At 52.1% G+C, this 27,276-nt stretch overlaps 1 protein-coding gene across 1 annotated transcript in view; it reads right to left on the bottom strand.

The window, feature by feature from the left end:
• Positions 1-27,276, bottom strand: part of RUNX1 (RUNX family transcription factor 1) — a 157,236-nt gene that overhangs the window by 6,368 nt on the left and 123,592 nt on the right.

The following is a 27,276-nucleotide window of genomic DNA, read 5'->3' as shown; positions in this document are numbered from 1 at the left end:
ATTAAATGGGCTTCAGGAGGAACAAAAAGAGCACAAAACCTGCTGTGTTCTGAATTGCAGCATCACCTGGTTGTTAATTTATGGTCAGAGTTTATTGAAGACCGCAGGGAGGGACACAAGGGAATTCAATTTCCAGGGGTGGCATTAAAATAAACACCCCAGAGCATCCACAGAGTGAACCCTGTACTCGGTTCTGAGATGGGGTTAATTCAACCATTGATCCCTAATTTCAGCAGGCAATCCCAGAGATTTCAGGACCTCATCCAAGTGCTGGAATTCTGGGACTAGAATTCCAATACCAGAATTCCAGCCAAGGCATGAGAACTGCCTCGTCCAGTCCTCCTGCCCGGGGAGCTCTGGCTGTGTTCTGCACAGATCCCTCTGTGACCCCCTTTTCAAGGGCTCTGCTCAGCTGCATCCCAGAATCCCAGAATCCCATGGACATCAGTAAGAAGATGCATAAAAAGATGGAGGAAACAAGATCTTGCCACAGATTTGCTGAACACTGAGGAAAGAGTGAAATGAAACCTGGTTTCTTTCTTTTAGTGCTGCTAAAATGAGCATCCCAGGATGGGTCAGGCTGGAAGGGCCCACAGTGGCCACCTGCTCCCACCTCTGGGCCATCCCAGAGCCCAGGGCCCAGGAGTGTGGATATTCTGGAACATCCCCAGGGAGGAGGCTCCAGCCCCTCTCTGGGCTCTGTTCCAGCCCGGGCCCTGCCCAGGGCAGCAGTTCTGCCTCCTGTGCAGGGCAATTGCCGGGCTCAGGCCCTGCCCGTGGCTCTGGTGCCGCTGCCGGGCCCCGGAGCAGAGCCCGGGCCCTGCCCTGAGCCCTCCCTGCAGCCAGGGACACCCAGGGCTGAGGGCCCCTCTCAGCTGGGGCTCCTCTCGAGGCTGAGCAGCCCCGGCTCCCTCAGCCTGTGCTGGGCACGGAGCTGCTCCAGGCCCTTCCTCAGCTGCGCAGCCTCCGCCGGCCCCGCTCCAGGAGCTCCCTGGCCCTGCTGGGCTGAGGAGCCAGAGCTGGGCATGGCACCCCAGAGGTGCCCCCAGGGCTGGGCACAGGGGCAGGATAACCCTGACCTGCTGGGAATGCTCTTCCACAAGGAAGGACACCAATGCTCAACCTTGACTAAAAACCAAATAATGAATCGATATCTGTGTGGGAACATCCACAAAAATCCTGGAAGTACCTGACCTGCCTCATCCATTTGCTGTTATCACTGACCTCTGGGGTCCCTGCAGCAGTGCCAGCAGCCCCAGAGACCCCCTTCATTAATCTCCTCATCCCATTAAGTCTTTCTTAAGTGAAGGTTCAAACAACCAATCAATTTTCTGTCTTGCTACCTGCATTCCCAATCCCTGAATTTGCTCCTAAAGATTCCCTTTTTGCCATTAGACTGGTTAAGGAGCTGCAATCTACTGAGGGATGTTAATATGGTGAATTATAAATGTGCACACATGAAAGCAGGTCGTGCTGATAACCTCAGGCATCACCCTCACAGGTTTTTTTTTAATAATAAACAGAGAGAAGTATCCCTGGAATCACATTTTTATGGCCCAGTTTGAATATCAAGAGGCAGACCCAGCTCCCAGTAAAGTCAAGGTTTGCATTTCCAGCTGCTGGATCAGGGGCCTCAAACACCCATTTTATTTTGGGGATATCTGCTTTCCTTCAGTTTTCAGGTTTCCCAAAATTAAACTGGAATGGGTTTGAATTGAATACAGGATTAGGCTAAATTTAAAAAAAGGAACAAAGTCTTTCCTGCTTTCCAAATAAAGAGGGCTCAGGAGTTGGTAGCTTGGCACGGGAAACCGAAGTGGTTGAAGTTAATCTGGTGACAATCTGGTGCAAATAAACGGGAGTTGCTTCCCAACTGGGAATATCTGTGAAGAGACTTGCAGGAAGAGCTACTTCAGCACAGGGAAATAACCCAAAGGGCTTTGGGTCCACACAGTTTTCAAGCCAAACAGGATCCCCCAAACCATTTAAAAGCAGCTCAAAATAAAATGAAACCGAGGAAGTTGGTGCCCAGTCCTCCCAGCGCTTCTCCCACTAGCGATTACTTTCCATTTCTGCTTTTTATGGTGTGAGAAAAAGCATTTCAAACACGAAAACAGTTATTAATTGCACCCGAGCCCTGCAGGGCCAGAATTATGGTGCAATAATTCACACCTCTCCGTGCAGTCACGAGCTCTCCCGGCCCCTTCCCTCCCGCCTAACACCCCATTAAGCACCAAGTATTGAACCATCTTTCGTGCCTCGTCTTGTTTTATTGCCCCGAAATCGCGGCGTTCTCCTGGCGCTCAGCAGCTGTAATTAACGCGTGCAGATGTTGCGCAACAATTAAAGATTTAACGAAACGCGCTCTGGGGAGGGACGGCGTGAAAAAACCCCAAGAGCGGGTCTCGCCTTCGCGGGGGTGCTCCCTCTGGTTTGGCGTGATCCCGGCTGTTTTCCCAGCTGTTTTCCCAGCTGTTTTCCCAGCTGTTTTCCCAGCTGCTCTCCCAGCTGCTCGCGGTCCCGGCGCTGCCCGGGGGTGCAGTTGCACGCTGTGGCCGCTGGGTGGCACTGGCGCTCCGGGCAGCGCCGGCCCCGCGGTGCCCCCCGAGCCCCCCGAGCCCCGAGCTGCAGCTTCCCGGAGCCCTCGGAGCCTTTTGGGAACGGCTCTTGCTTGTTCCCGGCCGGGAATTGCCTAAAAGTGCATCCCTGCGGCTCAGGGCACTGTGGGTGTCCAAGGCAGGGATGCACAGGAGGGGCATGGAATCATGGAATATCCTGAGTGGGAATAAACCCACAAGGATCATCCAGTCCCACCCCTGGCCCTGCACGGACCCCCCAGCAATCCCAGCCTGGGCATCCCTGGCAGCGCTGTCCAAACGCTCCTGGAGCTCTGGCAGCCTCGGGGCCGTGCCCATTCCCTGGGGAGCCTGGGCAGTGCCCAGCAGCCTCTGGGGGAAGAACCTTTCCCTAAAATCCAACCTAAATCCCTCCTGGCCCAGCTCCAGCCGCTCCCTGGCTGCTGTCCCTGTCCCAGGAGCAGAGATCAGAGCTGCCCCTCTGACGAGCTGCAATCCCAGTGAGTCTCCCCTCAGTCTCCTCCACTCCAGCTGGCCAATCCAAGTTCCCTCAACCTCTCCCTGGACGGCCCCTCCAGGCCCTTCCCCATCCTCATGTGAACACAGCCAGGTGGATCCGCCCAGACCCGAAGTCATCCTTGCTCAGCAGAAGCTGCCGGGGAAGGAGGGCAAGCAAACACCTGCGAGCCCAGGGAGCCGCGCTCAGTGTGACACAGAGCAGAGTCTGGCTCCAAAGCCTCGCTGATGGCCAAGGACAAAATGCAGAGTAACCCGATCCACTGAATGGCATCTGTGCCCAGGGCGGGGGGATGGAAAGAGATGAGATTTAAGGTCCCTTCCAACCCAAACTGTTTTGTGATTGTAGGAACTTCCTTCACACATCGCAAGATGAAGGGTCAAGGCCTCTGCCAAGAGCCCAGCGCAGCTCCTGAGCTCTCTCAGAACCTCCTCTTGTCTGGAAAACTGCTCCTGAGCAGAGAGGATATAGAAATCGCTGGGACATAGAAACAGAAAGTCCTGGGATGGGAATTCCGTGGGATTCTTGTTTGGAGGGGGCACAATATAAGGCACACCTGTGCCTCTCGTGGAATCATAAAATCACAGAATAGTTTGGGAAGGGACTTTAAAGCCATGGGCAGGGACACCTTCCACTGTCCCAGGCTGCTCCAAGTCCCAATGTCCAACCTGACCTTGGACACTGTGAGGGATGGGGAATCCACAACTCCCCTTGGAAAAGAAAAGCTCCCTCCAAAACCAGTGTCATCCTGCCAGGCCCTAGGAAGCCATAAATCAGCAAGGTTTAGTGGGTGATTCGTAAACCCCAGGTCAGATTTTTCCTTGAGGTCACAGCAAAAACCCTCTCCCTATTTCAATACAACAAACCAACCAACCCCCACCACACTGCCCAAAAGGAAGCCCTCACAAGACTTTTATATTCTGACCAGAAAACACCGCGTTAAAAACTCCCAAACCTGGGAACAGATCCCGGAGCAGCCGGGGAAAGGTGGATGTGGCTGAGCCGCGCTGTGCCCCTGGAGCGCAGGGAGAGCTCCGTGTGTCACCGCGGGTCACACGCTGCTGCTGCTGCTCCCAGCCAAGCGGCGCTGCGAGCCCGGAGCCCCGGGATGATCCAGCGCGTTCCTGGAAAGCTGCAGGAAGCAGCAGCAGGATGTGAGTCAGGCCCTGGAGCGGGGCGGGACGGCGGCGCCGGCGGGGGCAGGTACACCTTGGAATGGACCAGGCTGCCACCTTCGTCTTCCTCTCCCTGCCACCTTCATCCTCCTCTCACTGCCACCTTCATCCTTTTCTCATTCCCACCTTCATTGTCCTCTCACTGCCACCTTCATCTTCCTCTCACTGCCACCTTCATCCTCCTCTCAGTCCCACCTTCATCCTCCTCTCACTGCCACCTTCATCTTCCTCTCACTGCCACCTTCATCCTCCTCTCAGTCCCACCTTCATCCTCCTCTCACTGCCACCTTCATCCTTTTCTCATTGCCACCTTCATCCTCCTCTCACTGCCACCTTCATCGTCCTCTCACTGCCACCTTCATCGTCCTCTCACTGCCACCTTCATCGTCCTCTCACTGCCACCTTCATCCTCCTCTCAGTCCCACCTTCATTGTCCTCTCACTGCCACCTTCATCTTCCTCTCACTGCCACCTTCATCCTCCTCTCAGTCCCACCTTCATCCTCCTCTCAGTCCCACCTTCATCCTCCTCTCACTGCCACCTTCATCCTTTTCTCATTGCCACCTTCATCCTCCTCTCACTGCCACCTTCATCCTCCTCTCAGTCCCACCTTCATCCTCCTCTCAGTCCCACCTTCATCCTCATTGCCACCTTCATCCTCCTCTCATTCCCATCTTCATCTTCCTCTCATTCCCACCTTCATCCTTTTCTCATTGCCACCTTCATCCTCATCTCAGTCCCACCTTCATCTTCCTCTCTCTGCCACCTTCACCCTCCTCTCATTCCCACCTTCACCCTCCTCTCATTCCCACCTTCATCCTCCTCTCATTCCCACCTCCCCTCCCTGCCAGGCTGCCTGCCCCCCTCGCCTTTCTGCCTCCCAAAACTATGATTACCTGCACCAAAACACTTCCCACAAGTGATTTTTTCCCCGGCCAGGATGGGAGCAGACGGCGCAGGCAGCCCTGAGCGCTGAGCAGTGAATTAATTAGCCACGATTTATGTCAGAGCAAATCCCCCCATCCTCGGCACGGCCAGATGAGTTGCGAAATTGCCGCTGCTGCCGCTGCCAGGCTTTTCTCTCTCAAGTTGCACAAATATCTGTCAGTCACACACAACAAAGCCCAAAAGTGGCTCCGCAATTCCTGCCCCGGCCTGGAAGGGGAGAGGCAGCAGCTGACAGCGGGCACGGGCTGAGGGAAAGCTGGGATCAGCTCGGTGGTGTCAAACTCGAGGCAGACGAGGCTCCTTAATTGCTCTGAAAGGCTTTTCTGAGGCTGGGATTTGTCCCCCTCCCCCCTTCCCTGCTCTTTCCCTGGTGTGATTTGCTAATCTTTCCAAAGGGAAACAGTTCTTCTGGAGTGGCTTTGCCTTCCTTCGGAGTGTGAGGCAGGACTGGTCTTGACTGGGCTTGTTCATTCACAGAGGTGCCTTGCCTAATCGAGGAAATGACCTGTGAGCACAGAAATACTCCGTGTGCTTTTGTGCTCGGCAGAAAGATGCCAAAAGCTGCCCAAAAATTCCAGTCTGGCCTTTCCCTCTTCCCCCCTTTTACCACCACCTCACGCCTGTCTCTGCCTCTCTTCCCACTCGTTTTCCTGCCCCAGCAGCTCCAGGGGGAGGAGTGGGAAGCACAAAGGATCAGGAAATGGTCGGGAATGACTCTGACCTCCTCTCCCTCAGGAGCGAGGCATCCAAAATGACTCAATCGCCCTCCCTCCCTCGCTCGGGACCCAGCAAATCCTCAGCCTAACGCAGCAGCGTGAAAAAGGTGTGGCACGGCCTGAAGCTGCAGCAATTAGTCATTAGCATAAATAAGGGGGACTTTCCGAAGGCCGAGTCCATCCCTGGCAGGGCAGCGGCCGCACAGGGCTGGCATTCTCAGACCTCTCGGCGCTGGAACACGAGCAGCTGGAAAATTACCGAGCGAACTGTAAAATTCCACCGGCGGCTCCTTCTCCCCCCTCAGGGTGGTTCCCCTCCCGGTGCCAGCCCGTGGCACCAGGGGCACACCACGGAGCCACCCACCCCCGGCACCACGGGTTTGCCCAGGCGGCTGCGAGCTGCCGGGGAAAGTTTTCCAAAGGCTTCTCCTTTCCGCTGGGAATTTATAGGAGAGGAGCATTCCCTCCTCTCTCCGTGGCCTGGAGAAGGCCCTTTGAGGCCGCTGACAGGTGACAGGAGCCATTCTGGCTGGGAACAGAGACAGGCACGCCACATGGCTGGGAGGTTTTAAGGTGGGGGAGCGGGGTGGAAGAGGCTCCCACATCCCCGGGTATTCCCTGGGAGAAGGATCTCCTGCCTCAGTGTTTGCTTTCGTTTTATTTCTCTGCTCCTGTGGTTTTGTGGAGCATTTTGAAGGCTGGAGGAGTTGGAGAGCCTCTAAAAAATGGGAGAGTGAGGGAGTTTCTCCAGGCTAAGGCATCACTCTCCGGAGATTAAACAAGACAGATTATCAGCCTGAAGCAGAAACCTTTCAAACAAGGTGGCTGAGGCTGTTCTAGCTGTGGTGGTGAAAACTTTTTTGCCAGCTTTTCTTTAGAAAGAGCTGCCAGGGAAGGAGGAAAACCAAAGGAGTGCATCCCAAAGGGTGCTTTTCTTATGTTTCCTTCAGTCTCTTCACATCCATGTCAAGAAAGTTGGTGCTGCAGTGATAGGAAGATATCTGGGGATGATATTGAAGGCAGCAGGAGAAAGCAACTGTGGATATTTTGGGGGTAAAGGAGGGGAACGTGTTTCCCTCGAGCTCAATGCTGCCTGAAAAAGCTGCTCAAAGCTTTACATGCACAACGTGCCCTGAAGAAACGAGCAGCGTTTTATGGGGTCCCCTAAAAACCCCTCTCAGTGCCGGCAGCAGGAAGTGCAGCCAGCTCCGAACTGTGAAAACTCGGATTTCACAATCCCAACGTGTGTGCTGCCCTAGCAGGTCGGTACATAAACTGCTCCAGTGAAACATAAACCATCTCTCTCCTCCTCCTGGGCTGCGAGAATGTGATGGGCCTTCCTGAGCAAATTGCAAAGGTGCCAGTGACAGCCCGGCTTGGAGAGCTGAGTTTTGCGAATTAAGGATGCATTGTTCTTTGTCTCGCAGGTGTGAGTCAGCCCGGAGAGCTGCAGGTATTTATTCAAGACTCCGTTCCACCCCCATCCTCCTCTTCCCTCCCTCCCCGCACCGGCGAGGAATGAAAAAAAAGAGAATTCAACCTTGACCTTGCCCTGCTGTGGCTGCCCGGGAGGAGCCGCCAGACTCGGTGCCGCTGCCGTGTCCTGCCCTATCTCGGAGTTTGTCCCACAGCCCAGACGGGAATTCAGGGACACAGCACGTGGATGGCGGCAGGGAGCTGGTGTCACCCTTGGCCGCGTTGTGCCCAGCCTGGGAGGTGACACCCGCACCCCTCCGCCGCTGCCCAGCGCTGTGGGCTCCTCTCGCTGCTGGGAGGGGACGGGGACAAGGGGATGGCACCTCCCGGGGCAGTCACTGCTCCCTTATTGTCCCTGTAAATCCACAGGGAGAGATCCAATCTCTCCGATCCGGAGGGGAGTCACCTGTGGGAGCTTCCCTGGTGCCAGACCCTGCCAGCTGACAGAGCTCCTGTCCTCTGTGCCCTCCCCAGCCTTCAGCTGCTCCGGGTCCCACTCGCTGCTCTCCTCTGTGCCTCTCCCTGAGCCACTCCGGCCACGGGAATGCCTCCCAGCCGATGAATCCCTTGATCCCTACGCTGCCCCCCGAGGAATTCCTGCAATCCCCGTTTTAGCTGGAGCGCGGGGAAGGCAAGGCTCGGGTTCAGCGGAGCACCCGGGGCACGGAGCTGAGCCTGGGCTGAGTCAGAGCACGTGAGAATTACCTGGTGTCACCCGGCAGGGAAAGTTCACCCGCAATAACAGCTTGGGGGAGGTTTCTCTCCTTTGTGCTGCTCAGCTGCCATCCCGAGCTCTCCCCGAAGTGCCGGGCTCAGGGAGGGTGCAGGGCTCGGGTAAATGAGCCCAGGCTGGCCTGGGCAGGGCAATCATGCCCTGGAAACACAGACACTGCGCTGGTTCACGGTGTACAAAGTGTAATAAGGCCGTCTCCCGCTGTCCCAGCTCCCGGGGGAGGATCCAGCCCACCTGAGAGCTCCACACAGGAGGTGTCGACCTCTGAGCTGCCTGTCTAGACTGCAGGCTTTGTTGCCAGACACTTGTGGGGTTCGAGTTGTTTCACCCTAAGGGAGACATCCCAGCCGAGCCAGGAGGGTGAATCACAGCCCGGGAACAGCTGTTTTTCTCCTCGATGGCAGAGATACCCGATGACTGTGTCAGACACAGACACACCATGTACAGATGGCTGCGGCTCAGTGAAACGAATCCCAGCCTGGTTACACCTCAGAAGTTTCTCTTTCATGGGGTGAAGCAAGACTAAAGGAAATGGAGAGATATTCCCTGAGCCAGCACCTGGAAGTCACACTGAGTCACTGTTTGCAGACATATGATTAAATCATGGAATCATGGAATATCCTGAGCTGGAAGGGACCCACCAGGATCATCAATCCAAACCCTGGCCCTGCACGGACCCCCCAGCAATCCCAGCCTGGGCATCCCTGGCAGCGCTGTCCAAACGCTCCTGGAGCTCTGGCAGCCTCGGGGCCGTGCCCATTCCCTGGGGAGCCTGGGCAGTGCCCAGCAGCCTCTGGGGGAAGAACCTTTCCCTAAAATCCAACCTAAATCCCTCCTGGCCCAGCTCCAGCTGCTCCCTGGGTCCTGTCAGGTCACAGGGAGCAGAGATTGGAGCTGTCCCTCTGAGGAGCTGCAGCCCCTGAGGAGTCTCCCTCAGTGTCCTCTGCTCCAGCTGGACAATCCAAGGTCCCTCAACCTCTCCTCGTGTGGCCTCTCCAGACCCTTCACCATCCTCATGTCCCTCCTTTGGACACTCTCTAAGAGCTTTAAATCCTCCTTATATTGTAGTGCCAAGGCTGCACCTTTCTCTTGGACAAAGCCTCCATGCCCCTGCGCTGGACCCGACCCTGCTGCTCCTGGGGGGGGTTCTGATCCCCTGGAGCCCAGCCCCAGACCTCAAAGCCCATCCAGTGCCACCCCTGCCATGGGCAGGGACACCTCCCACTGTCCCAGTGTCCAACCTGGCCTTGGACACTGCCAGGGATGGAGCAGCCACGAGTTCCTGTCACAGTAAAACATTTCCAGCTCTGTGTCTACATTTCAAGACAAAGATGAGGCTGAAAGCTCATTGGATGTGTTATTCCCACTGGAAAATCGATGCCTTAAAGAAAAGAACTGAACAAAGGAGTTCCTGCAGTTCATGGGGTGATAAATGGGTGAACACAATGTGGCCTCATGTATCTCACAGGCTGCTCCTGATGATGTGAACTAATTACTCTACATCCAAGCCCTTTAGCCTAAAGATAAACAAAAAGTCCTCATCAATCTCTTCTTTTCCACTTTCACTGCTCCCTCCTCTTTTCCAGCATGAAAGCAGTGGAAGAAAAACTTGCTCTCTGGAGCTTACAGTAATTTTATCCCCCACCAAACACTGACCTTGATGTGAACTAATTAGGATGACAATAGATTATTAATACGAGTGGGTAAGGTGAGGTTTTGTCAGTATAAAAGAGGCCTTTGAAGATAACAGCCATTTCCACTTTCATGATGCCATCCCAAGTGCTCAGAAGAAAGCCTATAAACTAATAAAGGAGAATTCATCCAGGGCCACCGAGTCAGCCCCCAAACCCTTATTCAGGCTGGCAAACGAAATCTGCTTGGACTCTTTTAAATCCCATCACAGATCAGGATTAAAAACAACTTTTGGTAATGAGCAGATCTCTGATGATCTAAAGACACCCTGGCTCATTTCACTGAGCAAGTAAGTGACATATCAAATGCAACCTTCAGACTTGAACAGCTGAGGTCACCTTGAAAGAAATGCTGCTGAGCCCCGCGGAATGCAACCTCTCTCCAGAGGGCAGCTTTGATTTACAAGGGGAGGTAAGGTCTTCTCCACGTGAGCATCTCTTTGGGAAGACAGTTCTGACTTAGAACCATGCACAGATTGTGTTTTAAAAAGTAACTGAGGAAGTGTTGCTCGTTATGGTCCTAAACTAAACCAGGCTTGTTGAAAGCTCTCCGAAGGGATCTGCTCCCCAAAACTGCCTGGCAGCTTTTGAGGAGATCTGCAGAACCCAGACGGAAAATGAATCAAGCCCAGAAGTATGTGCTGAAAGCCCCAAGTCAGTGGCTTGTCAGGGGCATTCAGGCCAGAAATCCATTTAAAATACCAGTGAAGAAATGCTTTGCTTCCTCTCCAAAATCCCTCGGCACTTGGAGCACAGCTGAGGAATGCTCGGCCCGTTCCACCTGACCTGTGGCCACGGGAGGTGTCAGCAGGACCTGTCCCCTGAGCCACCCTGGAGCACAGAGGCTGCAGGGGCACAGCCAAGGGGAGAAGGATTGGAGGAAGGTAAAGACTCCTCTCCACATCCAGCCCTTTCCCACAGGCGTGGGAGAAGAGGTTAAAAACACGCACTGGGTCCAGCTCAGCTTGAACATCTGCTCTGCTGGACACATGGAAATGTTCTCCTGCTGGATTTCACGGAATCATGGAATATCCAGAGTGAGAATAAACCCACAGGGATCACCCAGTCCCACCCCTGGCCCTGCCCAGACCCCCCACCAGTCCCAGCCTGGGCATCCCTGGCAGCGCTGTCCAAACGCTCCTGGAGCTCTGGCAGCCTCGGGGCCGTGCCCATTCCCTGGGGAGCCTGGGCAGTGCCCAGCAGCCTCTGGGGGAAGAACCTTTCCCTAAAATCCAACCTAACCCTGCCCTGGCCCAGCTCCAGCTGCTCCCTGCTCAGAACAAGCTGGTTCTAAATCTGAAGGAAAAAGGAGCAGGAGCTTCGAGGGTCAAAGTGCTTCTCTCTGGTGTTTCTGAAGGTGACGAGGAGAAGTAAATCAAATCAACCCACACAGGAGCCCTTCAGTGTCCTTACAAAGCAAGGTGCCAAAAGTGACAGCCCTGAAGAAGCAGGCAGAGGGCTGGGAATGCTCAGGGATCAGCCAGCAATACCCTGGACACAGACTCTGCATCAGGGTGCTTGGGGCAGGGGCTGCCCCACAAGGGGATTCACCTGTGCTACCTGTCAGTGGTGCTGGGAGGAGCCCTGGAGGAGCCTGCTGGTGTCCCAAGTCCTGGACACATCCCTGCCCCTTCTCCTGGAGCTTTTCCTGTGGGGGACTTGGGACAACCAGACAGAATCCCGGGATCCCTGAGGCTGGAAAAGCCCTCCCAGCCCATCCAGTCCCAGCTGTGCCCGATGCCCACCTTGTCCCCAGCCCAGAGCACTGAGTGCCACCTCCAGCCCTTCCTGGGACACCTCCAGGGATGGGCACTCCAAACCTCCCTGGGCAGCTCTTCCCAAGGCCTGAGCTCCCTTTCCATGGGGAAATTCCTGCTGCTGTCCACCCTGAGCCTCCCCTGGCCCAGCCTGAGGCCGTTCCCTCTCCTCCTGTCCCTGTTCCCTGGCAGCAGAGCCCGACCCCCCCGGCTGCCCCCTCCTGTCAGGGACTTGTGCAGAGCCACAAGGTCCCCCCTGAGCCTCCTTTGCTCCAGCCTGAGCCCCTTTCCCAGCTCCCTCAGCCGCTCCTGGGGCTCCAGCCCCTTCCCAGCTCCCTTCCCTGCCCTGGACACGCTCCAGCCCCTCCAGGGCTCTCCTGCAGGAGCCAGAACTGGGCACAGCCCTCGAGGGGCCTCTCAGTGCCCGGCACAGAGGGACAATCCCTGCCCTGCTCCTGCTTGGGAAGGACTGAATGGAAACTTCCCCTGCTTCCCTACATTTTGTGTCTGTCCATCCCTCTCCTGATTCCCGGTTTGTGTACAGGGAGGTGTGAGCAGCAAGGGTGGAGTGAGGAGTAACAGCGTGGAAGGAAAGTTCTAATCCTGCAGAGAAAAGAAGTGTCAACACATGTCAAATGTTGCAAAATGTCCCGGTGTGGAAGAAATAAAGTAACTCCCAGCATTAACCAACAAAGTGCTGTTGTTTTGCCAGGCTGAGGAAGATTTCTTTTATGGAATGGGAAATGCTGGATCTTGTATAAAAAGAAGAGTTTCACTTTCTGTATTAAACAACTTAAAAATTGACCTTTAGCTACCAAAACCTGACCTTTAGCTACCAAAACCTGACCTTTAGCTACCAAAAACTTCTGGATTCGAAAAGTCCAGCTTGCTGAAATCTCTTTTCAAACACAACCCCACGCCCAGCCTGTCTGCCCTGCAATATCCTGTACAATTCTTGTTCTCGCTGAGCAATTCTGAACCTCTGAAACATCAAAAAGTTTTTAGAAGCTCGGCTGAACACATCTGAACTGCCCCCAACGTGCTGAGCCGAGCAGTTTTGGGCAGCTGTGGCAAGGAGAGTCCCAAGTCATCATTATGAGTAAAAGGAACTTTTTCCCATTTAAGAAACAATCCCAAAGCTAAACATAATCTTGATATGTAAGCAAATATTATTTAAATAAGGGCAAGACCAAATATTTTTATGTTTAATGTAAAAATCCAACGCGATGGCAAAAACCCAAGGTTGCTGTTGATTATGTTGGTGACTTGGGTGGGGGGGGGGAACTTCAAAAACTGAATTATTATTATTGAATTTAAATATTTTTTACATCTGCATTTCCACTATTAAAAAAACCCAAGCCAGCAACATTTGGAAACAATCAGTTTGAATTCATTCAGAATTATACATTTGCTGGTGCTGTTTTGCAGTTGTTGATATTTTGGGGCTACCAGAGAAACAAAAAACCACAACCCCCCTCTCCCCCCTTTCATTTATTTGTGCAGCTCTTTCATCTGTTTAAATTAAGATGCTGCATTACTCATTTTTTCCCCACCAGGATCCCAAAAATGATTTCTGAGCTGCCAGGGAATTAAATAGGAAAGGGTTTATCCCCCATCCTCCAGCAGCTCTTCCCCATCCTCACCCCTCGCTGAGCCAGGCTGAACTTCCAGATAAGCTGAGCAGGAGACACAAGGAGGCAAAGCCAGACAATTACCCAGGCAAATGTTGGGAGCACTGGGGCCCTGAGGCAGAAATGCTGTTTGTGAAGGCTGAAGGAGCCATTTCTGCTCCGCACGAGCCCAGCAGTGCTGGAGAGTGGCCACCAGTGGACTGGGAGCGAGGTTTGGAGATAACATCGAGCTGCTGTCTGCATTTCTCACCTCGGGGCTTCTCCTGGGTGCTGGAACAAAGGCGCGCAAGTACCGGCAGCAGGAGCTCTGCCATCTGCCTTTGTGTGCACCCCGAGCTGGGTTCAGCCTTCATTTTCCTGCTGGAGAGCACCCAGCAAGGTGCAGGGCCAGAGCCTCAGCTGGGCCAGTGAGGAGAGCAGAGAGGGGTGTTTGGGTCTAATTCTGACCCTTTTCTGTCTCACTGGGGATGAGCAGGGTAGAGGTGCCTCACTTTCCTTTTTCCCTCCCTACTTTCCTGCTCAGGAAGGTGTTTGGAGGGAAAGGATGGAGGCTGCAGCAAGAATGACACAGTCAGAGAATCCTGGGATCACTGAGGTTGGGAAAGGTCTCCAGAATCATCGATGCCCACCTTGTCCCCAGCCCAGAGCACTGAGTGCCACGTCCTGGTGACACCTGCAGGGATGGGCACTCCAAACCTCCCCGGGCAGCTCTTGCCAAGGCCTGACCACCTTTTCCATGAGGAAATTTTTCCAAATATCCAATCTAAACCTCCCCTGGCCCAGCCTGAGGCCGTTCCCTCTCCTCCTGTCCCTGTTCCCTGGCAGCAGAGCCCGACCCCCCTGGCTGCCCCCTCCTGTCAGGGACTTGTGCAGAGCCACAAGGTCCCCCCTGAGCCTCCTTTGCTCCAGCCTGAGCCCCTTTCCCAGCTCCCTCAGCCGCTCCTGGGGCTCCAGCCCCTTCCCAGCTTCCCTACACGGACAGATTAAAAGGAAAAATCTGCCCAGGACAGGTCTGCAGCCGCTGCCTCCCTCTGCCATGAACTCAGCAGCAGGAATGACACAACAGAAAGGGCAGGAAAAGGTTCTTCACCATTCCAGCTTCCACAGGATGCACCTCTAAGAGATCTGTGCTGCAGAACTGAGGAAGAAGAGTGGCTGAAGGGAGACCACAAGGGCAAAGATGAACAACTAAGGCAATATCTGACATTAAATCTAAACCTACTCTCAGTCTGAAGCCGTTCCCCCTTGTCCTGTGACTCCATTCCTCATAAATAATCTCTCTTTAGCTCTGGAAATATATTTTCCCACAAAGAAAAGAGGGATGTGCTCCATCCCAGCGTGCCTTGTGAGGAGACAGCGCTCCCTCAGTCCTCCCTTTATTTTTTTTTCCTCCTTCCAACGTGAAAAATAAGTGGGACGAGAGCCTTTGGTGGAGATGTGTGCAACAAGGCCCTCATTGTCTCAGACAGGTGTGAGATTGGGATTGTCTCGGTGCCAAGAACCCCGGTATCAGCGCCAGCTCTGGGAGCTGCAAACACACCGCAACCATCCCGTAATCCCACTGCAGCCAGCCAGAGACTCAACAATTTAAGGCTTAAGACACACACACAACATAAATCAGATGAGGATGTACCAGCCAAGCGTCAGCTCTTGGGCAGATGCCTGCAGACCGTCTGTGCTCATCAGACCTGGCCTCTCTGGCTTATTGGAAACATTTATTATTTTTTTTTTTCTATAAAGATGAGAGGCTGGGTGGAGCAGCCAGCTCAGACACATTTCCATTTGCCCTATCTTGCCCTGACAGCCCTCCTCTGCTTGCTTTTTGGAGGCAGCTCGGCTTGTAAAGTCTCTTTATTCCAAGTGCAGGAGGGAAGGAATTACATCTTGGGGAAATGTTTAATGTACAAATACAGAAATCACATGGACGTGCCCTCAGTAGGCACCGCCCTCCTGAAACAAAACCGTGCCCTGCCATGGGAGTTTGGGAGCCTCTGAACATGATCAAACAAGCACAGGGATTAGCACAGCTGTTTGTCTCTTTCTTTCTTTCTTTCTTTTTCTTTCCTTCTTTCCTTCTCTCCTTCTTTCTTTTCCTTCTCTCCTTCTTTCTTTTCCTTCTTTCTTTTCCTTCCTTCCTTCCTTCCTTCCTTCCTTCCTTCCTTCCTTCCTTCCTTCCTCCCTCCCTCCCTCTCTTTATGTCTTTCTCGCTTTTTTCTCTGTTCTTTTCTTTCCCATGGATATTTTCCCTCCACTTTCCCAGGAAAACCTATTTCCACACTCTCCTCTTTGCCTTTACTTCCCTCTCCTGCTTCTTCAACCCAGTCCCTGCTCTACTTTTAGCCCTGTTAATCACCCCAGAGAGGGTAAGAGAGGGCAGAGTTGGTGCCCTCCTGCTCCTCCTCCAGGCTCTGGATGGGCAAGGAGACATTCCAGGGGATCTCTCCACCACCCTGGGCTTGGTGACCCATGGATACCTGGCTGGGGGAACTCCTGGAGGTGCCAGGCTGGTCCTGGCCCCATCCACCTGCAGCTCCTGCTGGCCAAGGCAGGAGGATGCTGGAGACCACCCTGGACACAAGAGCCTGGTACAAACACCCAGGGATGGCTTTCCCTCACTTGAAACATCTCCCTCCCTTTTCATGGAGTCCCTGAGGTTGGAAAAGCCCTCCCAGCCCAGCCAGGCCCAGCTGTGCCCGATGCCCACCTTGTCCCCAGCCCAGAGCACTGAGTGCCACCTCCAGCCCTTCCTGGGACACCTCCAGGGATGGGCACTCCAAACCTCCCTGGGCAGCTCTTCCCAAGGCCTGAGCTCCCTTTCCATGGGGAAATTCCTGCTGCTGTCCACCCTGAGCCTGCCCTGGCCCAGCCTGAGGCCGTTCCCTCTCCTCCTGTCCCTGTTCCCTGGCAGCAGAGCCCGACCCCCCCGGCTGCCCCCTCCTGTCAGGGACTTGTGCAGAGCCACAAGGTCCCCCCTGAGCCTCCTTTGCTCCAGCCTGAGCCCCTTTCCCAGCTCCCTCAGCCGCTCCTGGGGCTCCAGCCCCTTCCCAGCTCCCTTCCCTGCCCTGGACACGCTCCAGCCCCTCCAGGGCTCTCCTGCAGGAGCCAGAACTGGGCACAGCCCTCGAGGGGCCTCTCAGTGCCCAGCACAGAGGGACAATCCCTGCCCTGCTCCTGCTGGACACACAATTCCTGATCCAGCCCAGGGGCCAGTGGCCTCCTGCCCACCTGGGCACCCCTGGGCTCGTGTCCAGCTGCTGGCACCAGCACCCCCAGGGCCTTTTCCTGCCAGGCCACTTTCCCACTTTTCTCCTTTTCGAGTTAACACAAGTGCTCACTTTTATGATGTGTGGCAGAGCAGCTCTTGTTTGGTGGTGGATTCCCTCCCCATGAACTAATTAATCCCAAATTCAAATTTGCCAATGGTTTTGCATGGAAAATTGCTCATATTTATGTAGCTCTCACGGATATCAAAGGCACTGTGCTTTGGAGCAGTTATTCACAGACTGGGCTGCAGAATGAGGAGCATTGTTTGGACGTGGGATTTGGAAAATGAAATCCACCTTTATGCAATGAGAGCTGAAAGCATCACCAGTGCTACCCTTGCTCAGCCAGCTGTAAATCATCGCCCTAATAAAATCAGGAGTTGCCTTTCACTAAATGTTGTCTTTCCTAGGGCCAGAGGATGCAGCAATTTACAGGAATTTTTTCCATGTGAAGGAATTTTGGTTTCATTGGTTTTTGTGGGTATTGACCAGCTGAATTTAATCTGCAAGAAGCTGAGAGAGCCCAAATTGGCCAAGTGATGTATAAAATAATTGACAAATGTAACTAAACCTGCAAAAGGCCAAGAAGAGCTGGGATTGTTCAGCCTGGAGAGGAGAAGCTTTGGGGTGAGCTCAGTGTGGCCTTGCAGGGCCTGAAGGAGCTGCAGGAAAGCTGGAGAGAGACAATTCCCAAGGCATGGAGGGCCAGGAGCCAGGGAATGGCTTCCCAGTGCCAGAGGGCAGGGCTGGATGGGAGATTGGGCAGGAATTGTTCCCTGGCAGGGTGGGCAGGCCCTGGCACAGGGTGCCCAGAGCAGCTGGGGCTGCCCCTGGATCCCTGGCAGTGCCCAAGGCCAGGCTGGACATTGGGGCTTGGAGCAGCCTGGGACAGTGGGAGGTGTCCCTGCCCATGGCAGGGGTGGCACTGGATGGGCTTTGAGGTCCCTTCCAAATCCAAACAATTCTCTGACAGAGGATGCAAACTCCAATAGTTTCTATTTCTATCCCATGTTTGGGTACCTTACCAAAGACATTCCAAACTCCTCTTTTTGCAGATATCCCTGAAAAGTTCCTGAAGCTGAGCACCAAATCTTGCAATGTCCCAGAATCCCTGATCTTGAACTGAGCAAGACAAACCAAACACAGACAAACCAAAGAAACCTCTGGCACAGACCTGGGAATTTCTTGTTGGAAATCAAGCCCAACCTGAGAGCAAAGCCACGATTTTTTAATGGCCCTCTTTAATATCTTTTTTTTTTTTTTGTTTTAATGGCCCTCTTTTCTTTTTCAATGCTTTTAAGAGAAGAGCTGTACAAATAGGCTGGAAATGGTCAGCTGGAGCCTATTTGATTATCTAATGTGCATTTCCCCAGGTCATTGATTGCCTCAGCGAGCACATCCCAGCCCATTGTTCCTTGCCTGTGCACCATCCCCATTTGGTGGGGTCATAACAGGCTGAACACACAGGGAAAACTCCGAAATGAGTTTGCCAAGGGTGTTGTGTGTACTCAGCCACATAAAAGGAGCCCTGTGAGCCCTGGCACCACGTGGGCTCGTGAGGGAATGATCCTGTTTGATGCAATGTTGTGTTAAAGGCCTGCCACAGGAGGTGTGTCTGCCCATGAGGCTTTGAAAGGAGCCGCCCAAGCCATGGATAAACCCCAGAATCCCAGAATTAAGGTTGGAAAAGACCTCCAAGATCATGTGTCTGATGCCCACCTTGTCACCCTGCCCAGAGCACTGAGTGCCAAGTCCAGGCCTTCCTTGGACACCTCCAAACCTCCCTGGGCAGCCCCTTCCAAGGCCTAACCACACTTTCCAGGAAGAAATTGCTCCTAATATCCCATCTAAACCTCCCCTGGCCCAGCCTGAGGCCGTTCCCTCTCCTCCTGCCCCTGTTCCCTGGGAGCAGAGCCCGGCCCCCAACAAGAGCTCAAGTTTGGAGATGTTCAATTCAGAATTTGAGGGAAAACAACACCTTCCATTACAAAACCCCAGTGGCATCTTCTGGCAGCTGGGCAGCACCAGGTGAATGAGGAGCTCTTTTCAGTGGGTGTTTGTTTTTAGGGTAAGGAGCCCTTATTTATTTACTTTTTGTTTGTTTTATTTACCACGGAAGGTAATTTGAGCTCTGCTACCCAAACCTTGGCGTGTTCTGCCAAGAGGGGATTAAAGAGGAGAATGCTGTGGAAAGAAACTGGGTTTGTCAGGGAAGAACTCGGAGAGATTTGATTTACCAGTGTTTTGCAATCGGAGATTTTAATCTTCCTCACCACTGGGACGTTCAAAGGCCAAGAAAATGCTTTGAGGGCCCGTGGGGAATAACCCCAAACACCAGAAAACCTCAAATGCCGATTTTTTGCCATCCAAAGTTTGGAATCATGGAATGGTTTGGGTTGGGAGGGACCTTAAGGATCATTTTGTTGCACCCCCTGATGGGCAGGGACACCTTCCACTGTGCCAGGCTGCTCCAAGCCCCAATGTCCAGCCTGGCCTTGGGCACTGCCAGGGATCCAGGGGCAGCCCCAGCTGCTCTGGGAATTCCATCCCAGCTCCTGCCCACCCTCCCAGGGAAGAATTCCTTCCCTATATCCAGTTTAAACCTGCCCCTGGGGCAGGCAGAGATATTTGCTTTAAACACCTCCAGGATGAGATGAGATTAGTCCTGGGAAGGAGCAGTGAGCCAGACTCAGGTGTTTCCATGGAAAAGGAAGGGCCCCAGGAGACAGAAATGTCTGGTAGAGGTAGAGCTGAAAGATGCTACCCCAAAAATGAGGAGGAGAGAAGAGCAGGCAGAGGCTCCACCTTGCAGGGGTGAGAGAGCTAAAGGAGCAAGAAGTGAGCCCAGGAAATTCTCTGGGAGAATCCTGGCACAGAATTCCTGCCCTGGGTCAGAGAGCAGCTCCACTTTCCCAAGGACATAACGGAGAAGGGCTCAGGGAGTGGAAGGGGATCAAACCAAAGCAGCAGCAGGAATCACTGTGCAAGTCCCAAACTGAACTGGGAATACTTGTCCCTGCCTGCTCTGCTCTCAGTATCCATCGGCTCTCCCGTGGTAAAAGACATGGACTGATTAATGAAAATAAAACTGTGCCTGGGCATGAGCTGCCGAATTTTAGAGCTGTCTAAAGATTCAGGGAGAGGGTTTTCCAAAGGCAGCTCCATAGCTGGGACTGATTTCTCTGTGGTTTAAGTGCTTGGGCACCATCAAAAATCCTCCTGAAACACATTTCTGCTTCCTGAGTTTTCCTAAATGCTCGGTAAAAAAATCGAACTCTCAATAATTTGTCTAAAAAATCATGGAATTAGTGTCAAAATGTAGGACAAAACACAGATCTCTCAACTTCTCTGCCTGAAACCCAAGATTTCCTTTTTGTTTTTTGGAGTTATCCTTAAGGATGCTCCATGTGAGAAAAATGTGGGGGAAAAAAGCAGAAGAAAAATTGGTGTAACTGAAGGTGTTGCTTGGGGACTGAGAACATATTTGTTGCTTCATCTGCTGCTTTTTCAATCCCAGGAAGTGCCAGGCATTTGGAATATGAAGATTGGCATCTTAAATATATCGACACTTGGAAATCTTGTGGATGAACCACCATTACATAACTCTTTCCATTAGTTGATGGAAAAGCCAAACAATTCCAAGCCTTTTTTTTTTTTTCCCCAAGCTGGATGCAAGGCTCTTGAGCAAGGCTGAGGCCCTGGAGCTGGGAATGCTGCCTGGAACACGGGCAGGTGTTGAGGAATTGGATCCTCACCTCGCTCTGCCCCATGTGGGAGCAGATGAAGGAGGCACAAATGTGTGGCTGAAGGGAAGGAATCCTGGAGGAGCTGCACAGATCCCAGTGCTGGGAAGGCAATGGAGGCTCCAGCACAGCTGGGATTTATCCAGGGAATTGCTGAGGACCTGGAGGTCCATGTGGGAGTGAAGGAGCACTGGCAGCTTGCAGGGAAAGGTTTTATCTTGTCACTGAGATACAACAGACAAAAGGGTTGAGACTCATGGAACCATGGAATGGTTTGGGTTGGAAAGGACCTTAAATCCCATCCCATCCCACCCCTGCCATGGCAGGGACACCTCCCACTGTGCCAGGCTGCTCCAAGCCCCAATGTCCAGCCTGGCCTTGGGCACTGCCAGGGATCCAGGGGCAGCCCCAGCTGCTCTGGGCACCCTGTGCCAGGGCCTGCCCACCCTGCCAGGGAACAATTCCTGCCCAATCTCCCATCCAGCCCTGCCCTCTGGCACTGGGAAGCCATTCCCTGGCTCCTGGCCCTCCATGCCTTGGGAATTGTCTCTCTCCAGGCTTCCTGCAGCTCCTTCAGGCCCTGCAAGGGGCTCTGAGCTCTCCCTGGAGCCTTCTCCTCTTCAGGTGAGCACCCCCAGCTCTCCCAGCCTGGCTCCAGAGCAGAGGGAGAAGATCCCAAACATTCTCCTGCCTGTCCAGGAGAATCAGAACTCCCTTGATGAAGTCAGTGGTGCAGAGAATTGATTGAATGGAAGCAAATCTGGGCCTGGGGAGCATCTCCTGGGCCCTGCAGCCCAGCCACACCTCGTGCTCTGCACTTACAGAGCAAGATCCATCTTAAATTCCATCTCTGTGTGTCTGAGAGGCTCCTGGAAGACATCCAGGGCTTCTGTGATCCCTAGGAACCATCTCCTAATTTCCAGCCTAAATTCATTGACAGTTGACAGGAGAACCACTTGTTCTGGAGCCAGCACTGGCCTTCAGCACAAATGGTTCTGCTCCCTCCCTGCTGCTGAGCCCCTGTGCTGTGGTTAATGACAGGAATTATCCTTCCTTTCCTCTGCAAAACGGAATTTATCTGCCTCTGCCAGCCCCTCCCTTAAATCAGGGCCTCGATTCCTCTGTGTATCCCACCTGTGCTGCCTCAAATTGCTCTGCCTCCAGTTCCTCCCAGGAAAATCTCCCAGGAATAAAGGAGATTCCTGATTCCAGCCAGTTGGAATTCCTAAGGTTGCTCCCGTTCCTGGGTTGCTGCTGGGTGTCACCACCCCTGTGCTGTGTCACAGCTGATGAGGCAAAGGCTCGGCAGAGATGCTGTGTGACAGTCACTGGATTTTATCCCTGTCCAAATCAGCCTTTGGAGAGGATCCCAATGGAATTACAGACTTTACAAACCCGATGGAAGATGTGGCTCCTGCTGTGAGGAGCCCAATTCCACAGGGGATGAAATGATTGGGTAAAAAATGACATGGAGGGTCAGAGCCAAGAAAAAAAAAATGGACAATATATTAATATATAATAATGATATAATAACTGCAGTTATTTAGTTTGTGTTGCACATCTTAGAGGATCATGGAATGGTTGGGGTTGGAAAGGACATTAAAGAGCATCCAGATCCATGGGCAGGCACACCTTCCACTATCCCAGGGTGCTCCAAGCCCCAAGCTTGGAGCATCCAAGCTGGTCTTGGACACTGCCAGGGATCCAGGAGCAGCCACAGAGATGATCTTTAAAGTCCCTTCCAACCCAAACCATTCCATGGTTCTATAAACCAGGAGGTTTATATTTATATTTGTGCTAGGGAGGTGTGGTAAGGAGTGGATTTCCATGGGACAGGATTCCAGAGGAGTTGTTCTGTGTGTGCTAAGCCAGCTCATGTGCTCATCAACTTGGATGCAAACTGGTTTATGACACCACAAATGGACACCAGGATGAATCTGCATCTGATGACACTTCCAAAGTGCTCCTCAAAAAGGAACACTGTGGAAGTTACTCATGGAATTCTAAAGAAATATCATCTGCCGAGCAAGAATTGCCAATCACATCCTGCGCTCTCAGGAAGAGGATATTTCTCTCTATAAAATTCCCTTTTTTGATGGAGCCCTGCCAGCTCCACAGATTGGGTTGGCAAAATATTTTGGGAAAGCATCACCACTTCCACAAATTTCCTGTGGCTGTGGCTCTCGAGCTCTGGGTCCACACCACGGGGTGGCTTCAGCTCCTTCTTTTCCCCACACTGGAGTTTTTGGTGGCTGCTGGCATTGAAGGCAGCGGGAAGGAGGAAGATCATTTCCTCCTCCGCATCCAGAGCAGGCTCCTGGTGGAAATTCCCACTCCAGGAGATGGAGGGGAGCTCTGTTAAAGGGGATCTTCTCTGATCAGGATGGACATGACCCAAACTGTGGTGGGGAAGCCCTCTGGGGGTGGAGAGAACACCCAGCCACATCCAGAAGCGCTGGATCCAGCCCTATCCAGGGGAGGATGCAGCAGAGCCGATAGGGAAAGTGCCAAGCTCAGGCAGCACTGGCTCAACATTCCAGGGAGTGTTTTTTGGGATGGAGAGGTTTTGAATCCCGCAGGAAGGCGACAATCTGCTGGGAAAGCACCACGTGCTGAGTTAAACACAGGGAGATCCCGGGGTGTCCAAGGGAAGAGAAAATATCAGTATTTAATCTATCACACAACGGGAAGAGCTGGGAATTCCCTGATCCTGGGAGGCTCTGGATCTGTTGGGGAGCTGCGAGCACACCAATCCCAATTGCCAAAATTGCCTGAAAACTGCATTTTCCAGCAGCAAAATGTGGGGGCAGAGTGACAACCCCCATCAAATCCCCTCTGAAACACTGCAAATTCCTCTGATTCTATTAATCCACGGCTTATTCAGCCAAACTAAAAATGGAAATATTAAAAATTGGGGCTTGATCCAGCCGGAAGAGGAACAAAGCCGTTGCAATTCCCTGTTTTCCACGCTGCCCTTGACTCCCCTCCTGTGTTTCACTGGTTCCTGGGAACCCTGATAAACCCAGGCTGTGTTTTTTGCCCAAGATCCCGATAGCGAGGACCTTGAAATGCCTCTTACACAAAGTGTGGGGCACCTGGAGAAAGACAAAAGCCTGGCTCGTAACAAAATAATCCCCCAGTCCTCGTGTTTGGTGTTAATTCAAAGAGCTGAGCTTTAAATGATCTCCCTTGCTTTGCTTTCAGGGCTCATTCTTCCCTTCAAGAGCTGTCAGCAGTTTTATTCCAGCCTCTCGTTTCCAGGGATTTTTGATTTGGTCATAAAAGTGGGAAACTGAACATCTAAGGTTACAAAATTCAAAAAAAAAAAAAAAAAAGCAAACTCAGGTATTTTAAGGCCATAAAAGCCTAAAAAAGAACCAGAAGTGTGTAGCTTAAAGTGATTATTTGTTTTCCCTAGAGAAAATGTATTAATTATTATTTATGTTTTAAACTTATGGGTAATTAATAAGTCCCCAGGTGAAAACCTCCAAACAGTTGGAAAGCAGTTGAGAATATTCTGGTTGGATGGAGCTTGGAGCAACCTGGACCAGTGGAAGGAGTCCCTGGTTGGTTTTAAGGTTTTTTTCCAACCCAAACCATTTGTGGTTCTGTGATTCTGTGAACATTAGTTGGGCTAATTAAAAAACAAAAACTGAAGTTATTTAATTGCACGCCCCCATTTATTTCTGCAATTTTGTAACTCCACATTGATGCCTCCACAAGAATCTTCTTGGCCTGGATTTTCAAATATTTCTGTTGGCCCTGCAAAAACGTCTGCTGTAAAGGAACCTTATGTTCAGATTTTCTGGAATTGCCCACTCTGGTTAACTTTAACCACTGTAAAATCCGGAATTGTGGATTTAGTGTTTGCTCCAGGCTGGTGTTGGGAGAAACTCAACCTTAATACACAGACAGGTATATTTATATTTATTATAAGTTGAAATTTAAATGCTTCTCAAGGGTCTAAACCCCTCAGCACAGCTCACATGGCTCTGGCTGGTTTTTTCCCCCCCTCTGCGCAAAGGAAGGGGTGAGTTGAGGTCAGAATCTCCTTTTTCATCTGTGTGGAGGTCAAATCCTTTGACATTTTACACTCGGTTCTGGCACAAAGTAATCTCAACTTGAACCATGTGGTGGAAGCTTTTCCTCCCCTCCCATTCCCCTTTGCTCTGGGAATTGGCTGTGGATAAAACTTCCAAGGGAACAGGTGGACGTGGCTCCCTCCTTGTGATATGAAAGAAGCAGAAAACTCGATTAAAGCAATTTATGGGCTCTGAACAGAACTCTTGCCGTGGATTTGTATCCGTGACACAAAAGGTTTTCTGCTCCCGTTCAAGAGTTGCTAAAATAGGAAATTAAAATGAACCTCGATCCTTTTCTAGCTGAAAACCTCAACAAATAAAGAGCGGTTTGGTGGCATGGCAGCCTGCCCTTGCCATCCAAGAACTGCTCTGAGATCTCTCTTTTAGTTTTGTATTTTTAGGAAAAAAAAAAAAGATAAGTGGGTTTGGATGAGTGGAGGAGCAACTTGTGGTTCCTACTGGTGGGAGTTAAAGCAAGGTTTTGGGACACTGCTTGGAATTTAGTGATGGATGGGGGGGGTTGTCTTATAAAAAGCCCTGTGTGCTCTCTTCAGTGAGAAAGTTTCACCAGAAATGTTTCAGGATGCAAAATGGGCAGGGAGGTGTGGAAATGGGATGTTCAGAAGTGTTTTGGTTTTCGTGGAATCACAAGATCTCAGACTGGTTTGGGTGGGAAGGGATCTTAAAGCCCATCCAGTGCCACCCCTGCCATGGCAGGGACACCTCCCACTGTCCCAGGCTGCTCCAAGCCCCAGTGTCCAGCCTGGCCTTGGGCACTGCCAGGGATCCAGGGGCAGCCCCAGCTGCTCTGGGCACCCTGTGCCAGGGCCTCACCATGCTCACAGCCAGGAATTTCTTCCCAATATCCCATCTAACCCTAATTTCTGTCTGTTTGAAGCCATTCCCTGGGTCCTGTCCCTCCAGCCCTTGGGAATTGTCTCTCTCCAGCTTTCCTGCAGCTCCTTCAGGCCCTGCAAGGCCACACTGAGCTCACCCCAAAGCTTCTGCTCTCCAGGCTGAACAATCCCAGCTCTGGCAGCCTTTCCTTCTCCCTTCCCTCCCTTGGTTTGGAGGTCTCTGCTCTGAAACTGAATAAACAAAAATAATAATAAAAAGAAATGAAATATCCCAACTCCTCTGAGATCACACAGATCAACCCTAACCCAGTCACACTTTGATCACCCAGGAAAAAATGATGGTGCTGGACCTCCTTCCCACCCCATCCCTTTTTTCCTGCTGTGATAATGCGACCCTGAAAAGATGAGCCTGAAAGTTAAAAGGTGATGGCAACAGACAAATGAGAGAGGCTTCAGTTTGGGGTTTATTTCCCTAATATCCACTGCAAGCCCCAACAATTTCCATCCTCAACAGACAACACACGTTTGGGAGGGAAAGTGGAACCAGGAGAAAAGGAGAATATCCCTGAGGAAACATCCATGGCTGAGCTACATCCACAGGTGATACACATCAAAATCCTGTTTGAAACAGCAAAGCCCAGCGACCTCCTACAACTATTCCTGGAGGGAGCAGCTGGATCCAGGGCCCAGCGTGAAAAACCCATCGGGAATTCCACAGGGAAGCAGGGAAGAGGGATCCTGGCTGTTAAACCTGATACTCTGCTGAGCAGAAAGTGTTCCCAAGAAGCTGAAGAATGTGAGGCTGCCACCGATACCTCCACCCACGTCTGTGCTGAGCAGCCACAATAAAATGTGTTTTCTTTTCTCGGAACGGAGCCGTGAGCAGGAGAAACCCAACGTGGTCTGCTCTGCAAATCAGGGAAAGAAGTGAGGGGAATGTGAGGGGATCCTTCACCTGAGCTGACCTGGAATTGCTCCAGCCAGGGGGAGGAGCTGGGTGGTGCTTCCAGTTTCTTTTTGCTTTGTACAGCACGTGGTAATTTGTTGGGTTTTAGTGGTGAAATCAGTGGGGTTTAGTAGGGTTAGGTTGGATACTGGGGAGAAAATCTTCCCTGTGAGAAAGGCACAAGTTGCCCACAGAATTTTTTGGCTGCCCCAATCCCTGGAAGTGTCCAAGGTCATCTTGGAAGGGGCTTGGAGCAGCCTGGGATAGTGCAAAGTGTCCCTGCCCATGGTTTGGGTTGAAACTAAATGATATTTAAGGTCCCTTCCAACCCAAACCATTCCCTGATTCTATGATTCTCAAATATATCCCAAACCCAGCAGATTTGCAATAATTCCACTAAGCCACAGATCTTCCAAGCCCTGGGAAGAAAGGAAAGTTCCAAGTGTTGCCTTAGGTGAGTGACAACCTTCCCTGCCTGCAGGAAAGAGCGCTCTGCTCTTAAAAATAAATCCCAAAATAAGAACTTATTAGTTCCCAGTAACTATTCCTCTCCAACAGCCCAGCAGAAAACCTTGACTGAGCCCATTTCATTCTAGTTGGAAGAATAGGGGAAAACTCTGTTAGGAATAGCACCTGCTAAAACCAACACCATGCCACGTTTTTGGGTCCAGCTCCCCACAAATCTGCATTTTTATAGGATCAGCTATAACAGTGACCTGACCCAGTGCCCAAATTTCAGCAGGAATTTCAGCAGGGACAGACTCAACTCTAGGTGATGCCAGATAAGATTCCAAGCTGGATGACTCGGTTTCATCCGAGCCTGGGAGGAAATCCTGAGTCACCCTTTTGCAGGTTTTCATTCCAACAAAACCCACTGAAAAACCACCAGCCACAGAAATCCCTCCAAAGCAGCCTGTCCTAAGAAAGTCCCAGCACTCAGGGAAAAGTTTTAGGGAAGGAAGCACATTGCAAAGCTCTCTTTGCTGCTGCCTTCCAAAGGTCTCTTTGCTGCTGCCTTCCTGGGAAAGGTCAAAGCAAGGTGTTGACAGTATTTCCCTCTGCCTCCAGCACACTCATGGACAAATACCCATTGGGAAATACACCTGGAAAAAGGCCTGGCTTTGCAAGACAACAATGGCTCTGCAGGTGTTCCGAGGCACAGGTGA

Source organism: Corvus cornix, chromosome 1, assembly GCF_000738735.6.
Source record: "Corvus cornix cornix isolate S_Up_H32 chromosome 1, ASM73873v5, whole genome shotgun sequence".
Classification (NCBI taxonomy): domain Eukaryota; kingdom Metazoa; phylum Chordata; class Aves; order Passeriformes; family Corvidae; genus Corvus; species Corvus cornix.
This window is presented reverse-complemented; position numbering and strand designations above follow the sequence as displayed.